Source organism: Aedes albopictus, chromosome 3 (assembly GCF_035046485.1).
Source record: "Aedes albopictus strain Foshan chromosome 3, AalbF5, whole genome shotgun sequence".
Lineage (NCBI taxonomy): Eukaryota > Metazoa > Arthropoda > Insecta > Diptera > Culicidae > Aedes > Aedes albopictus.
The window spans coordinates 227,543,623-227,549,933 of NC_085138.1; positions in this window are offsets into that span (position 1 = coordinate 227,543,623).

Consider the following 6,311-nt stretch of genomic DNA (forward strand, 5'->3'; position numbering starts at 1 on the left):
TATTATTAAATATTTCTAGATTGAGTTTAAATAAGGGCGAAAGTAACATGAGAGAGTTCCCTTCATCGACTCTCTCTTCTTCAAATTGAAGTGACAAGATGCAAGTATTGTTGAACTTTTTGGTCATAAATCGCTAGGTTGCGATGCAATCTAGCGTCTAAGTGTAAAAAAGTTCGATTGAATTTGCATCTTGACACTTTAATTTGCAGAAGAGAGAGTCGATGAAGAGAACTCTCTCATGTTACTTTCGCCCTTATTTAAACTCAATCTAGATTTAATCGGGTAAAAATAAATGGGCTTTTTATTGCCCGTTGTGAAGATTTATAGATTCCGACGCAAATAAATGATAAGGCTCATTTTCAGCGTAGGTGCGTTATGCATGTTTGTTTACAATGCAAAACTATCACCAAATGTGTACCTAACATTAAAGTGTCTCGAGTATACCAAAGTGGCGAATCCTTGTCGTTTTGACAGGTCTCCTGCTCGATTGGAACTATGGGGATGACAGCAAATGGGTTGTTCCAATTTTGACGTTTCTCCTCTTTGTTTTATCCAGACTCGTTACCTAACATTACAGCGTAAAATATTCACCAGGACGCGGTCTGGTTTTATATCTGTGGGCCCACGCAAGAAAAATCCACGCAACTAAATTTCGCGCAGGAGTCTAAACAGGTGGAATCTCCGCAATACAGAAGCAGTTTTTGTTATATGCACTCCGCAGATTAGGTTGGTCATCATTCCCTGATAAAAAGTATCATAAAAATACGATAAATTTTATTGTTACAACACCATTTTTTCGAAAAATATTCACCATTAAACATATTGTAATTTACACAACACACTCACCATCACCCCTATTGTTCTATACCATTCGGCGAATGGTAAATGACACTTTTACAATAAAAAATGGTGGTCGTTATGTATCTTAACCATAAAATTTTGAGAAAATTTTCATACACTTTTTCGCGAAAAACAATAGAATGTATTGTGTTTTTATGAGACATTTTTAGGGCAATTTTCAAAAGATAACAATATATCTTAATGTTTTTTCATTGTTCTTACAATACAAATACAATTAATTGAATGGCGTTAAATGAATCGTTGTTACTATAAAAATACAATAATATTTGTTGTTATTTGTAAGCAGTTTTCGCTTTTGAAAATCCATAGAATTTATATTTCCCGCTAACATTTATATCCAGCATTTACGAGCACTAACGTCCGCCAGAATGATATGCACATTTTATGATAAGAATCAAACACTCTGATGTCTGTCTGGTATGTATTGCTTGGCAGCTGTTGATAAGATCTATCTTCAATCTTATCAAATAACTGCCAAATATCACAAGTCAGACCTCAGGTCGTACCATAAATCGTTCACAATTCATGTGATCATTAGTATCTGTAAATGCTGGAGAAAAATGTTACCGAGAAATATGAATTCTTTGGTTTTTCAAAGGCGAAATCTGTTTACATAACAACAAATATTATTGCATGTTTATTTTAACATCGGTTCAATTGACCCCATTAAACTAATTGTATTTGTATTTTTATCAATGGTAGTTTACTATTTACTAGATTCCTTTAATTTATTGGAAAACATTAGAAAAATCATTGTTCATCTTTTTCTTGCCTTAACATCCTCACTTGGCTAAACCTGCTTTTCAGGTAGGGGTTCATTCACAAATGTCATAACGCTAAAATTGGTCGTTTTCAACACCCACCCACCCCTTCGTAACACTGTTTATATGGGGAAAATTTTATTTTGTTCGGGCTGTAACACCATGGTGGACACCCACCCACCCCCTCCAGCGTTATGACATTTGTGAACAGGCCCTAGTTTTCTATAAGTACTTCCTCAGTTATTCATTGAGAGCTTCCTCTGCCAACACGGCTTGACGTCTGTCAGTTTTAGCGAATAACATTCGATAACCGAAACATCTACTGTACTCAAATTTAAAACGAAAACTATAAAAAATATGTCAAGTGATTTTGTACTTGATTATACAAACATGATCCAAGCAACAATAATACTTATTGTTATTTATTTGTTACAAATTGTTTTTAAGTGTAATTGAGAAATAAACTCTTTTTTAATAAAAAGTCCATGAGAACTTTGCAGGCACTTTTGCAACTATTTAAAAACAACTTAAATTAATTTTTACTGATAGTAATTTTAAATTATTATAGAACTATTGAAAAACAATCGAATCAATCAGTCACTAATAAAGCTAATGTTCAATTATTGTACGAACTATATGAGCTTGATTTCTATTGTAAAAAGTAACAATATATCTACTATATGTGTTTTATTGTGAACAATAAAACCAGTCATTTGTTAATAATATTTACCATGTAATGAATAGTAATTTTTTATCCGGGTTTGCTTTGCCGTCTTATAAATCTCGATGTATATTGCGGAGATTCCACCTGTTTAGACTCCTGCGCGAAATTTAGTTGCGTGGATTTTTCTTGCGTGGGCCCACAGATATAAAACCAGACCGCGTCCTGGTGAATTTTTTACGCTGTAATGTTAGGTACACATTTGGTGATAGTTTTGCATTGTAAACAAACATGCATAACGCACCTACGCTGAAAATTAAATTTGAATGTTTACCTTTTTACGAGGGATATTGGTGCAAAACGTGCATCACATTAGATCTCATAAAAGTGTTGATCATGAAAAAGCGGCATATTTGATAATTTCCTATTTAAGAGTGTCAATGTTTAGGTAAAGTTCCTACAGAGAGTGGGAGTTATTTGTGAAAAGACACACAACACCTCTTTTCGCAAACATTGTTCGCCAAAGTGCGTTTTTCCTTATTTTCTCCCGCTGCTGTATTGAGTGAATGTTGGTATTAGTGAGCTCCGGTTGCGCATGATAAGCGGCAACAAAATCAAATCACCATAGCACCCCCGTGGTATCTGAACTGCTGCAACCCGATCAATGGACTTATCCACGGTCTTCTTTTTCCTCAGGATTGCTTCTTCTTTTCTTCTGTAACTGCGGGCACTGTTTACAAAAAATGACATATTCATGAACATCCAGCGACCGAAAGTTCACTGAATGTTCACCGGATCTCGCCGGATGCAAGATGTGAGCAGTGATTTTGGTAAACACGACCCGCAGTTACCGTTTCACAGCATGCTGTCAGTTGGCATATGACGTCATCGTGGATAAGTTCATACGTCGGTTGCATGAATATTAGTAATCCTACATTATAGAGATCTGCGGAGGCGGCCATTGTAAGCCAATCGTGCAGAAAGAACTGTCAAAGTGTGAGCCAAATGAACAGGCTGATCGTTCGTAAGAAGGCGTCGATTGAACGGTATTGCAATCCGAGCTAAATAAATTAAAATTATTTATTTTTAATATCGAGAAATTGACGGTATATGCAAGTTTAGTAAAAAGATAGAATTTAATTAATTCTGCTTTCAAAAGCTCAAGCTTATGACGAAACTTTTGTTGCTGCACTTCTCGAAAAAACTTTCATTGCTGCTTCTTGCTTCAGTTATGCCGATATGTTTAGCTTAACACTTTACAATAAATTTCAGATTTTATCGATTGCTCCGCTATTTTTTTTTTCAAAATTTTGAAAAAAAATCTATTATAATTAGAAAATGTAAACAAAACAACTTGAACCACTACGAAGTCACGCACAAAGTTTGAACATCTAGTTTTGCAGCAAGTGTTGGCAGCTGATGTAAACAAAATGAACAGCGTTGCCGAATCGACATATGTAACTTCCGCTTATCTCTATGTAGAGGATTTCTAATGAATATTACATCGGACGATGTACACATAAGAACAAAAGATTTTGCATCAAAGGGGCCGTACACAAATTACGTCACGCTTTGGGGAGGGGGGGGGTGTGGGCAAGGGCGTAGCCAGCTTTTCGGCCAGGGGGGGGGCGAGCACCCTTACACTGAAATCCACTTTGCAGTAACAAGGAGTTCAAATACTTCATCATTTAAAAAAAATAAAAGTGAAGTATGAAATATGGGTGATTAACAGGAATGGTTCAATAGAAGAATCATATATGATTATAATCCTGAGGAATTCCTCAAGATATTGCTTCAGGAATTTCTTAACGAATGCCGTCATGAATTTGAATTTATCCAGCAGTTTGTCCAGCAATTTCTTTAATATTTTTCCAGGTTATTTTAATGTAGATATTCCAGCAGAAATTACCTTCTGAAAACTTGCAGTAATTCCGTTGGGAATTCCTTCAGAAATTTCTTCAATAATTCCTCCAGAAGTTTTATTACGAATTTCACCATGCATTCTTTTGAGAATTTACAGAGTAATTCTTTACAAATATCATTCCTAATTCCACCAGAAATCCGTTTGAGAAGCTCCAGAAAATACTTGAAGAATTTCTCTAGGAATTCTTTCAAAAATTCCAATCAATCTAAGATTCCTTTCCTTGAGGAATACCCTAAGAAATTTTTGGAGAAATTTCTTCGAAAAATCCTTTAATGAATTCCTTTGGAAATACCGGAAAAAAATCTTTGAAAATTTCTAAAGGAATTCCTTCGGAAATTCCTGGAGGAATATCTTTGGAAGTTGCTAGAGGAATGCATTCGGATTTTTTTTAAGCAATCAATTAAAAAAATAATTTCAGGAATTTATTTCGAAAGACCTTGAGGAATTCCACCGGAAATTCCTTGACAAATTCATCAGAAATATCTTGAGGAATTCCTTCATTTCTAAAGCTCCTTGAGAATTTCCATAAGACATTCCTTCGAGAGTTCTTCTACGATTTCCTTTAGAAGATTCTTCTGGAATTCCTTGGGGAATTTCTTTGAAATAGATTTAGAATATTCCTTGAGGAACTCCTTCGGAGTTTTCGTGAGGAATTCTTCCGAAAATTCCTTGAGGAATACCTTCTTAAATTCTTTGAGGAATTCATCCGGAAATTTCTGTGAGAATTCCTAAATTCCTGAAGCAATTCTTTCGAAAATATTGAAAAAAATCCATAAAAAGTCTCATGAGATATCCCTTCTGAAATTCCATAAGGAATTTCTTTAAAAATCTTTCAAAACTTCCTTGAAAAAATATTTCGGAAATTCTTGAAGAAATGCTTTTTTGATTTTTTATTTCCTAGAGGAACTCATTCGGAAATTCATTGAAAAATTCCTTTAAAAATGCCTTGATAAGGAAAATTCGGAAATTGTTAAAGGAGTTCGTTTGGAATTTTTTTGACATATGTCTGAAATGTCTTATGGAAATACCTTCGGAAATTTCGTGAGAAATTGTTTGATAAGTACGTTGAGGATTTTTTTCGGTTTTTTTATAAATCTTTACGAAATTCCTCAAGGAATTCCAGCGAAAGATCCTTGAGAAGTTTCTTCGGAAATTCCTTCAAAAATGCATTGCGTAACTCCTACGAAAACTTGAGAAACTTCTTCAAACATTCCTTCAGAAACACGTTTGGGGATTATGTGAGAAAATCCTAAGGAAATTTTTTGAGGACAACCGTCAAAATTTTTTGGAAGAATTCATTCAGAAATTTTTGGAGGTATTTCAAGGCAAATCCATAAGAAATTTCTTTGGAAATTCCGGGAGGGATTTCTTTGGAAATTCGTAGAGGAGTTCCTTCGAAAATTCAGGAGAAAATTCTTTGAAAGTTCCAGGAAAAAAATCCTTTGAAAATTCCAGGAGGAATTCCTACAGAAATTCCTGGACAAACTCCTCCGGAAACTCATGGAGGAATTCTTCGGGAAATCCTGGAGGAATTCCCTCGGAAATTCTTGGAGGATTTCCTTCGAGAATTCGTGGAGGATTTCCTTAGGGAATCCCTGGAGGAATTTCTTCGGAAATTCCTGGAGGAAATCCTTCGGAAATACCTCGAGAAATTCCTTCCTGAAATTTCTGGAGGAATTCCTTCGGAAATTCATGGAGGAATTCCTTCTGAAATTTATGGATGAACTCCATCGGAAATTCGTGAAGGAATTCCTGGAGAAATTCTTTCAAAAATTCCTGGTGGAATTCCTTCGGACATTCATGAAAGGATTCCTTCGGAAATTCCGGCAGGAAGTCCTTTGAAAATTGCAGGTGAAATTCCTTTGAAAATCCCTAGAGGAATTCCACCGGAAATTACTGCAGGAATTCCCTCGGATATTGCAGGAGGAATTCCTACGGAAATTGCTGGAAGATTTCTTTCGGAAATTCCTGAAGGAATTCCTTCGAAAATTTATAAAGGAATTCTTTCGGAAATTCCAGGAGGAATTCCTTCGGAAACTGCAGAAGGATTTTCTTTGAAAATTCCTGGAGGATCTCCTTCGGAAATTCCTGGAGGATTTCCTCC